Source organism: Zingiber officinale, chromosome 4B, assembly GCF_018446385.1.
Source record: "Zingiber officinale cultivar Zhangliang chromosome 4B, Zo_v1.1, whole genome shotgun sequence".
NCBI lineage: Eukaryota > Viridiplantae > Streptophyta > Magnoliopsida > Zingiberales > Zingiberaceae > Zingiber > Zingiber officinale.
The window spans coordinates 110,203,960-110,215,974 of record NC_055993.1 but is presented as its reverse complement, the minus strand read 5'-3'; positions in this window follow the sequence as shown (position 1 = coordinate 110,215,974).

The window sequence follows — 12,015 nt, the reverse complement described above, 5'->3', positions numbered from 1 at the left end:
TATATATATATATATATATATATATATATAAAATTAAATATTTGAATAGGATATCGAATATTTATAGTCTCTCCAAATCCTCTTCCATTAAGGTCAGATATCGAATCCTCTATCAGACTTGGAAGAAATTGTCATTCTTATAATCAGAATTAGAATTCAATATATGATGGTAAAAGATGACTACGCTCGCCCCATCAAATATCTCCCATTGGAGATAAATAGAAGTGGAGTATTAGAAATTACTGGGCATAGAGTTTTGCTCGATAATTTCTCTTTTTTTTTAAAAAAAAAAAATAAATCTAAGTTGTTGTGATAGCGTAGGTGCATGGGTGGGAGGGCCCATATGTTTATGTAGCAGTTTTATTTTTTTATTATTTTTTTTAACAAGTTGAATGTAAATATTGACAATTAATTTGATTCAACATTCAATTTTTAGAACATTGGATAACATAATTTTTTTCTTTTATATATACATTATTTTTCATTTATCTTTCATCATAGAAAACTACTATATACCTAAAATTTGTAGAGAAATGGGTCGAAACTCCGATGACTTTTGGGGGATTTATTAAATTCTTCAAATATTAATGAAAATTCAAGTGAAGAAAATTGTTGAATTCGTCCTAATCTACAATCTCCTCCATTTTCATTTTCCATACCCACGACCATATTATCATAATTTTTAAAATTATCCAAAATTTTCAAGTAGCAATCCTTGAGCTCCATTTTAGACATGTCCCTCATAATATTGGCAAAATAATCAATATTTCATACAAGCTCCATCTCATGGAATTAATCTACTTCAATCACCAGGGATTCAATTAAATGAATCGAGAAAAGCTAGTATTGATGTAAGTGATAGTGATAAAGGTATAGAAACATCTCATATAGTCCTCGATTAACAATTTCCTTCATTCTCATCTCAAATAAGGCATGACAATATTATTCTCAATCAAACAACCGAGACAGACAACAAATCGGATAGAGATCATAGCAAGCAAACAGTGTGGACAATAGCAGATGATAAGCTCCTTGCAGCAGTTTACACAATCATGAGTGAAGATTCAATAGTTGATAATGCCTAAAAGAGTGTCTTTTTGAAAATGGGTGGTGGCATACGATAATACCAATCTAGATAAGGGAGCTAAAAAGAGAATTGTGGATAAAACAAAATCACATTGGCCTTATGTGAAAAAGATCATGAATAAATATAATGAAATCTACAATAAATGGTACAATGATCGACCAAGAGGATGGAGTGACGAAGATTTGATGGTGTAGTCTCATGAAGAATACAAGAGTACTTTTAAATTTACTTTCCAATGTAAATATGTGTGGATGATTGTGAAAGATAATCCGATGTATACTTTTCAATCTTCAAAATGATGGGTTGCCAAGAAAGCAAGGACATTAAAATTATCAAGTGCTCATACTAACTCTTATAATCCTAACATAACTGTTAATGTGGATGATAAGGAAGCTCGATCTCATCTAATGGGACAGAAGACAGCAAAAAGGAAATGCAAAGAAAGAGTATGCTTAGTTAATGAATCGAATAAGGTTATGCAACAGTCAATAACACATTTGGAGGAGTATAATAATAGTAAGAAAGATCAACTCATCCAAGCACATCAATTATTTGTAATGGACACATGAGGCATGACAGATGAATAACTTCAAAACTATCTAGCAATATTTGAGCAACTAAAAAAAGATTGAACATGTAGTGCATTTGTTTATTTTATTAACTAATTATGGTATATAATTGAAAGTACCTTGGAATAGTTTTGATGTGGTCAACCGAGTTAAGTTAGGTCCTGTTGTGTCTAATCCTTATGTCTAAGTGTGCAGAAACTTAGGAATACAAGAAGTCGAGCGGAAGACACAGTTAGTGAGAAGGATGTACAGGAAGCTAGTCGACAGACTCATTGCATCCGAGGGATGAGATGCTACGGAAGAGCACATCGGCAAACGAGAAGGATGCGTGTGACACTTCCAAGAGATGAGAAGCTAAAACGGAAGACTGCTCGAGGAGAAAGCCGGATTTGGATTCGGATGAGCTCAACTCTCGATGATTGAAGAATCACCCAAGCGACTGAAGCAACAGTCGGACAAGTCATTATTAAGACCTTTATGCCTGGCTAGAGGGGGTGAATAGTCTATCATCAACTTCAATCGCTTCCTACAACTTATTAGCATGCAGCGGAAATACAAACAACACTAACAAGAAGAAAGCTAATCTACAAGACAATGAACAAGAAGAAAACACACAAACGTAACACGTTTATGTAACGTAGTTCGGAGATAACTTACACCTACTCTACGACTTGTCCATAAGGTGGACAATCTCAATCCGTCGGTGAATGACTCCCCGAAAAATCTCGACTAGCTCAAACCTCCTTCTCGGTGGAGAAATCTCACTACAATCTTGATCTAAAAACCCTTAGATCACAAGAAGAGCTTGGAGCAATTAGGAGACTTCTAATAGACTTTAACCAAGTCTATTTCGTCAACATAAATCAAACTCCAAAGCCTTGGTTATATAGGCCATAGGTTGGAAAACTCCGCCGATCAGTCGACTAGTAAGTATACTAGTCAACTGCCTTCTGTGAAATTCGACCGTTACATGCCCATGGCTCGATACCAGTCGACTAATGAAAACAGTGGTCAATTGCTACAATAACTACTATAATACTGTTTTGACTGCTATAGTCTCAGTTGACTATTACAGTATCGGTTGACTGGTTTTCACAACTGTCAAGCACAGAAATATTCTATACCATGGCGTAGTCGACTGGTCCAGTTGTCAGTCAACTGGTAAAACCCTAAACCTAGGATTTTACTCTGAATACAATCTCTCATGCATTCATCCTTGCCCACACAATCTCGACCTTGCCTTCTAGCCTCCTCCATCAACTTCAAGTCCCTCAGATGTCTCCCCATCATGCCTTACCTTTAGGAGCTTCCTTCGGCCTTGTTTTTGTTGTCGAGTCTTCCATTGTCAAGAGCTCCTCACCTCCGAGACTTCAATCTTGTCAAGTCACACTTGGACTTATGTTGCCAAGACTACATACTTGGACTTACACCGCTAAGACTCCACTTAGACTTTCACCTTGCTAAGATTCCACTTGGACTTTGTCTTTGCTAAGATCACACTTGAACTTTGCATTTGTTGTACCTGCATCTTGTGTAACACCCACGAAATGATAAACTATACCTATGAGCATTTTTCTGTTAGAATAAAAGAAAAGGAGAAATGGAAATAGAAACCAAAATGAAATAAAAAGAAAGTGAGGTTAAGATTTGAACCTTGAACCTCCCACAAATGATAGAGTTAATTAGTGTATGGTAACCACTAGAGTAATGAATAATAGATGAATAAAAAAGAATGGAAATTGTAGTTAAAGGTGAGAAGATAGTTAAGTAAAGGAACAAGAGAAAATCAAGTAGCTTACCTCCTCTTCCTCTTGGTTAAGAAAAGAAGCAAGCAAAAACAAGTTGCCTTCCTTTCTTCTTTTCCTCTAATTTCGTGGGAATTAAGAGAGTAAAGAGATAAAGGAGTTAAGGGGATGAATGAGGACATGTTTCATTTACGTGAGGAATAAATAGGAAAGAGTAAAGAAAAGGGAAAGAAAATTTGTTGATTCTTCCTCCTTCTTCTTCCTCCTCTTTCCTTCTCCACCGAGACATAGAGCTCTCTTTTCCCTCAATTCTAAAATCCAAGCTAAGGTTTTCTCTCTAAGAAAACCAATTTCTAAGAGGGAGTCTTAAGGTTTACTCCTTACAAGGAAGAGAAAACAAAAAGGGAGAACTAGGAAGAGAAGCTCCTTCTTCCTCCTCACAAGGGTACTATTTTCTTTAGGAACAACAAGCAAAAAGATGTAAGTATTCTCTCGCCTGTGGTACAAGTTGCTTACGGATTTTTCCATAAGGTTAGAATGCTTAAGAAAGAAAAAAAAAACCTAGGATTCCTTCTTTGAACTTTCGGCCATGAACAAATATAGGGTTCAAAGAAGCTTAAAATTAAATCTAGCATACTCATGGATTCCCTTATGATATGATATGAACCTAGCTAGATATTCATGCTTGCATGTTGTTTGGAATTTATTTTCCTCTTCATGAAGTTTCGGCCATGAACAAATTTAGGGTTCAAGGAAGCTTAAAATTTAATCTAGCATGCTCATGAATCTCCTTATGATATGATATGAACTTAGCTAGATATTCATGCTTGTATGTTGTTTGGAATTTATTTTCCTCTTCATGAAGTTTCGGCCATGAACAAATATAGGGTTCAAAGAAGCTTAAAATTTAATCTAGCATGCTCATGAATCTCCTTATGATATGATATGAACTTAGCTAGATATTCATGCTTGTATGTTGTTTGGAATTTATTTTCCTCTTCATGAAGTTTCGGCCATGAACAAATATAGGGTTCAAAGAACCTTAAAATTTAATCTAGCATGCTCATGAATCTCCTTATGATATGATATGAACTTAGCTAGATATTCATGCTTGTATGTTGTTTGGAATTTATTTTCCTCTTCATGAAGTTTCGGCCATGAACAAATATAGGGTTCAAAGAAGCTTAAAATTTAATCTAGCATGCTCATGAATCTCCTTAAGATATGATATGAACTTAGCTAGATATTCATGCTTGTATGTTGTTTGGAATTTATTTTCCTCTTCATGAAGTTTCGGCCATGAACAAATATAGGGTTCAAAGAAACTTAAAATTTAATCTAGTATGCTCATGAATCTCCTTATGATATGATATGAACTTAGCTAGATATTCATGCTTGTATGTTGTTTGGAATTTATTTTCCTCTTCATGAAACTTTCGGCCATGACCATTTCTAGGGTTCAAGGAAGCTTAAAATTTAATCTAGCATGCTCATGAATCTCCTTATGATATGATATGAATTTAGCTAGATACTTATGTTTGTATGTTGTTTAAAGTTTGATTTCCCTCTTCATGAGACTTTCGGCCATGATCCATTTTAGGGTTCAAGGAAGCTAAAAATTTAACCTAGCATGATCATGAATCCTCTTATGATATGATATGGGTTTATCTAGATATTTATGCTTGCATGTTGATTAGAGCTTGATTTTCTTCTTTGAAGTTTCGGCCATGAACAAAATTAGGGTTCAAGTAAACTTAAAATCTAATCTAGCATGCTCATAGATCCCCTTATGATATGATATGAAGTTAGCTTGATATTCATGCTTGTATGTTGTTTGGAGCTTATTTTCCTTCTTCATGAACTTTCGGCCATGATAAGGATCAAGATCTAGGAAAGCTTAAAAATTGGGCTAACATGCTTATGACTTTCCTTATGATATGATATGAAGTTAACATGAAATTCTTATGCTTGTATGTTGTTTAGAGTTTAAGTTCATACTCTTGAACTTTCGGCCATAATGGGTTTAGGAGCCTAGATGTGCCTCACATGCTATGTTATGAATTAAGAGATGTTATTTAATGATTCCATGCATGATTATGTTTTTCTATGATAGGTGATGTGTGCAATTATGTATACCTATGAACCATGCATGATAATGTCTCTTATGATGTGCTATGTGCTCAAGTATGCATGTTTTATGATATGACAAATGATATGCTCAGTTATGTATGCTTATGATCCATGCATGATAATGTCTCTTATGATGTGCTATGTGCCCAAGTATGCATGCTTTATGATATGATAAGCAAAGGCCTAAGAGTTGCTTCCCTTTTTGTTGGGATTAAGAGCACTCTTTATGATATGATAAGTGAAGGCCTAAGAGTTGCTTCCCCTTTGGGACTAAGAGCACTCTTCATGATATGATAAGATATGATATGCTATGTTATGACATGAACCATGATATGCTATTTTACTTTGTATGGTTTTTACCAAGGGTGGGCTCCATAAGCGCCCTTAGGCCGACGGACTATGAACGGGTCTAGTAAAGGGATGAGCTCCTTAGTACGCCCCTAGGTCGACGGTCGTAGTACGGACCTAGATCCCTAGTAGGTTCGGGGCTAGCTACCCTGTCCTAGGGATTGCGCGCATTTATATATGTATGTGGTACAAGCCGGGCCTTCATGATGATATTATGTTCAAGTACTATATGATATGTTTTAAGACATCTTGCATATGATATGACACATGTTTTAAAAGACATCTTGCATAATATGATTTTTGATATGATATGCTATGCCCTTATGTTTTCTATGACATGATGATTTATGATATGATATAGCATGATGTTATTTATGAGATGATATGTTATGATGCTATGTGTTCACAATATGAAGTTAGATGATTATATTTTCATGGTTATATGTTTATGTGTTTATGCTGTGATATATGGTTTTTGTGAGTAGGAAAGGATCTTACTAAGCTGTGTGCTTATAGCTTACTTTCCTTGTACCGCAGATAAAGGCAAGGAATGAATGAACTAGGGGAGCTGCAGGAGAGGCAAGGAGATGTGTGTGGTGGTGGCTCGGCTAAGACGAAATAAGAGACCTGCTTATGTTATTTGTTTTATATTGATATTAACTAAGTTTATTATGTTATTGTTCCGCATGACTTCGGGATATTTCTACTGTTTTACTTTCGAAAGAAATTTTTAATACGCATGAATGTTTCTGCAAATAGTTAAGTAAAGTAACCCCGCCCTACTAGCAGGAGGGGCGGGCGTTACATCTTGCATACTCACAACGCATATCAAATACAACAATAATCTTAACTTAAATCTTTGCCCAAATATCAAAATCTAAGGTCACACAGATTGTTGCAACAGTCAATATAAAGTTGACTTGTTCAAACACCTGGAATCTAGGTGCCAGGACCAGTTTAGACCAGTAAGGTGCCCTTTCAGAGATGTTGCGGCATGGATAGAGTTTGGGTCCACGTCAGCAACACTTCAAGTGCCTGGATTGGTCTAGGTGCCCGAGCGAGGATAAAACTTTATCTTCACGCGGTTAAAGAGATGTTGCGAAGTGGATAATGTGCACTACTGGGGGCACCCGAACTTGCTCCAAGCATCCAGAGCTGCCATGTCAACCAAAGGATGAATTCGACCAATAGACTATAAATAGAGCCTTGGTCCTAGAAGTTTAATACAACACTGTATTCGAATTCTGTTCTTTGTTTCTGTGCTTTCAACGATTGTAAGAGGTTACTCTGCCTTCGTTAAAGGAGAATTTTTAGTGAGCTTCAACTGCCTTGAATTAACAGTCATCCTTGTTGTAACTAAGTAAAACTTCTTGTCTCTTACTCTTTCTTTATGTTATTTATTTTGTTTAAACTAACAGTGTGTCCTTGCTAAGTAAAAAGTAAGAGATTGATTTTAAAATTATACTTACAGGCTATTCACCCCCCTCCAGCTAGTCTCAACTGTACCAACAATTAGTATCAGAGTTAAACTATCTCAGAAGGACTAACCGTCAACTAAGCATCAAAGAAATGGTCGGAGCAAGCATTCACTTATCAAAGTTTGAAGGGGACTTCACTATCTGAAAAAAAAATAGAGGTATTTTTTTAAATGGATTTTGACAATTTACTTACAATTAAATATGGGTTTTCAGTGCACAGAGATCAACAAGGAGCCGAAAAAGAAGAACAATTCTAGAGCAAAAAGGAGTAAGTCAACTCTGTGGCAGATGGTAAAGCAGAGTTCCATCTGCTGAACGTTTTACTGTCGCAAGAAGTCAACCAGATCGCCACTTACGACTCCGCAAAGGAACTCTGGGAGAAATTCCTGAAATTGTATGAAGGGACATCGAAGGCCAAGCTAGCAAGACAAGACTTGCTCAAAAATCAGCTGACAAACTTCTGGATGCAAGAAGGAGAAACGATAGCCCAATTACACAAAAGGATTAAGGAGTTTATCATTGGACTGACAAACCTCGGAGAACTGGTAACGAATCAGGATTCAATCTGATATGCTCTCAAAGCCTCCCTATAACTCAATAGTGGGCATAAATAGTAGACGCCTACTATATATCAAAGAATTTAGAGATAAGTAATTTAGAAGAACTATTTTCAACTTTGGAATTACACAAATATAGATGGGCAAGTATGAGGAAAGAAAATGAGCCACGTCAGAATCTAGCACTGAAAGCTATAAAAGATGAACTGGAGTCTGACACATCGTTAGACGAAGACGAAACAACTTTCATGGTAAGAAAATATTCAAAGTTTTTTAAATCTAATAAATTTAACAAGTCGCAGGCTAAGCAATTTCTTCCTAGAAAAAGGAAAGTCAAATGCTACAACTGCCAAGAATAATGACATATCAAGGATAACTACCCGAAGCTAAAAATGAAGGAGAAAAACAAAAGACCAAGCAAATTGAAACACAAGAATATAAAGGTAGCATAGGACGAGTCATCATCAAAATCCGAATTAGAGGAGTATGTTGGACTAGCACTAATAGCAAGTCATCGAAATGAGACCAATGATAAAGGGGGAGCTACATCTTAAGAAAGTAGCAATGAAGAGAGAGAATTCAGCTTCAGATCAGATATAGTAAGTAAGATATGTCTTTTACCTTCTTATCATTATATTCTGGTATAACCTTAATGTCTAGATCAATGTATAAACTCAAGTCTAAGAATAATAAATTGAAAAAGGAAAATGTAAACTTAAAAACCATCTTAGCCAAAGCATATCCACCAGAAGAATTTGATAAAGTTACAAATGAAAATGTAAAATTAAAATAACAGATAGAATGTCTTGAAAATTTTGCATGTTCAAATATTCAAAATTTTAGAAATTTCAAGGGTTAAATTGATATTTTTAATTTCACAAGGGTCAAATTAGAAAAATTCATAGAAATTATATACCCTAAAAATTTCTGATAAATCCAGTAGATAAAAACATTTTGGATTCCAAAAGCATATTTAACCTGATTAAAATTAATTTTTATACATACTTTAAATTTAATTTGCTTTAGTTTTTAACTTTATTTATCAAATTAATTATTTCGCACGCCTTCTATTAATGTTTTGTGTTGAATTTTTTTCTTGCACAAAAAAAGACATTGGCTGCCCGTCGCCTATCACCGCTTGTCATCCGTCGCCACCCACCACTGTCATTGTCCACCGCTTGTCGCTGTCGCCCACTGTCGTTGTTGCCACCTCCGTCGCCCACTGCTGCTGCTGCCACCTCCAGCTGTCACGAAGCTTCATGGCGATCTGCATGCGTGGAGGAATGCAACACCGCTGCTTGCCGCACCGCCTCGTTGCCGATCTGGCACCGCCTACCACCCACTGTCGACACCTGTTGCCTCCACTCTGCCACTGCAGCTGTTGCCACCTTCGATCACCATGAAGCTTCGTGGTGATCTGCATGCATGAAGGAATGCAACGTCGTTGCTTGCCGCACCGCCCCGTTGTTGATCCGGCACCACCTGCCGCCCACTACTGTCGTCCGTCGCCTACTGTTGCCGCCCGCCACTGCCACCTCCGGCCACCGCTCCATCGCATGCCACATAAAGTTCCGCAGTGAACCTCCACACCGCACTACCGCACTCTAATCCTTCAGGATAATTTCGGCAAAAAAATTATCTAACTTCCGAAATCGAGAAAAACCTTGGGTGCCCCTTGGTTTTCTGATTCTAGATTCGATACCAAGATTGATGACGCTTACTTACATTTCAAAATCGAGAAAAACTTAGGAATCCAAAAAAATCTCCAAACAAACACAGTTATCATGGACAAATAACTTTAGTTATCTGTGATATCCCTAAATCAAACACGTCCCTAAAATTTTAAAATAGATATTTCTTCAAATAAATGTTAGGATTAACTTTTAATGGACATAAAATACCTAATTCGGTCCTCTTAAAAAAACATTTCATTATGAAATTCTTAAAAAAATCATTTAAAGTATTCTGGAGCAGCATGAATCTCCACGCAACTTCATCTGTCTACTCTATTTTTCTAATAGCTCATCTTCTAGCCTTGTGTTTCTATGATTGCCCAAGATTGGCTCCCAAAGAATTAGCGCAGTTAGTATACATATGGATATTTGTTGTAATAAATTTTGAGATTTTCTAGGGATACATAAATATTTAGGAATGTAAATGAATCAAACAGTTCGTGAGTTATTCGGAGCTCGGTTCGATAAAAAATTTGTTCGAGTTCGTTCGTTTATCTTATCGAGCCGAACTCGAGCTCGATTTCGAGCTCGACAATTTTATCGAACCGAGCTCGAGCTTAAGGATATTCGGCTCGTAAGTTCGCGAACATGTTCGTTTGTAGGTTCACAAGCCAAAAAATGAGCCTTAAAATGAATCTTAAATCGAGCCAAAAAATGAGTTCTAAAACGAACCTTAAAACGAGCTTTAAAACGAGCCAAAAAAATGAGCTCTAAAATGAGCTCAAGCTCACTTAACGAATTAGGCTCATTAATTATGATAATTGGACTAATAACAAGCCGAGCTCGAACTGTTCGCGAGCTTGATAATTTCAAATCGAGTTAAACTCGAGCCTTGTAATAAAAGTTCGATTCGAGCTCGAGCCGAGCTCAAGCTCAAATATAACTTAAACGAGCCGAGCTCGAGCTTAATACTGTTCAACTCGGTTCGACTCGTTTAGATCCCTAGGAACGAATCATTAAGATGATGACTTCACCTTTATTATTGCAAGGAAGAAAATAGCTCTGGGTAATAGCACAGTTGCCTAACGTCTTCTTATATAAGAATTGAGTCATAATTTTAGCGAATTAGTAGATAAATTTTATTTAATAGATAGTTAATTCAAGTGGCAAAAGGTGATTTGTTCACCCTAGCGCCCTTGTCAATTCATCTCTAGATCAACACAGAGGAAGTAAATCATAGGTGACTACTAGCCATTCGTACAGGTGGTAAAGGTATGGGGGAAGGCTTACTCAGGCATGTCGAGTTTTGATCCCAAAATCTCATGTGATAACACCCCATGTCTTAATCATCGCATAGCTCTGAGAGGACTAATAGATGATTAATTCAAGTGGCAAAAGGTGATTCGCTCGCCCCCAGCGCCCCCGCCAACCCGTCCCTAGACCAACACGGAGGAGGTAAATCAGTAGATAATTAATTCAAGAACGTTGGACTGATGAACTATCCACTATAAATACTTCTCAATTTACCATAGTAATTAATGGAAACTTCAATAAGACAATCAGTCAATCTTAAAATTATCAACCTAAATTGGATACATAAGGGCATCTCCAATATAAAATTTATGATAGGTTTGTAAAATCTAAAAAACTAAATAAAAAATCTTGAATTATTATAGAGATAAAATTTGACGCAATATGTATGAAGTCATGTAACTTATGCTATAAATTGAATTTAAAAAAATATCATTTAATTAAGATCTATAATCATCAGATATATTTTAATAAATTTTTATATTATTGATATGATATATTTAGATTTGAAAAAAAATTCATTTAAAACTAACCGTTGAAGAGGTTCAAAGTGCCGACTTATAAAAAATAAAATAAAAACAATAAAAGAAAGAGCTAAACAGGAGATGGAGTGACGTATCGTGATGCATCTAAGGAATTTATTGACTCGTTGAATAAATGCGAGCCCGGATCCTTTGATTGTTTTTTGTAATTCAAGGAATGATTCTTAAGTATGTATTGATGAGGATGAATGATCTTCACTTATTTTATAAGTAGGAGTCATATATTCCACCAATATATATTTAAGGATCATCCCTAAATCACAAAAATGATCTAGAGGATTTATCCTCAATAAATATCACAAAAGCGATCTAGCGATCTAGAGGATTTATCCTCAATAAATGCATGGCATGCTCGCTGAATTGAGGAGTTAATTCGCTCTTATAGTTTTGGGGATAATTAATGATGTCGGATCCGGTTCCTACAGATAAAAATTAGAGAAATGTTACTTTTAATCGTCTTGATCAATGATCCTGTAAGAGGTATCTATTGGCAGTTGAATCATTAATGGGGTTTTACTCGAGAGAGTTGACATTATTGGCATTTTCCCACTGTTTTTAACCCTTCAAAACAAAAT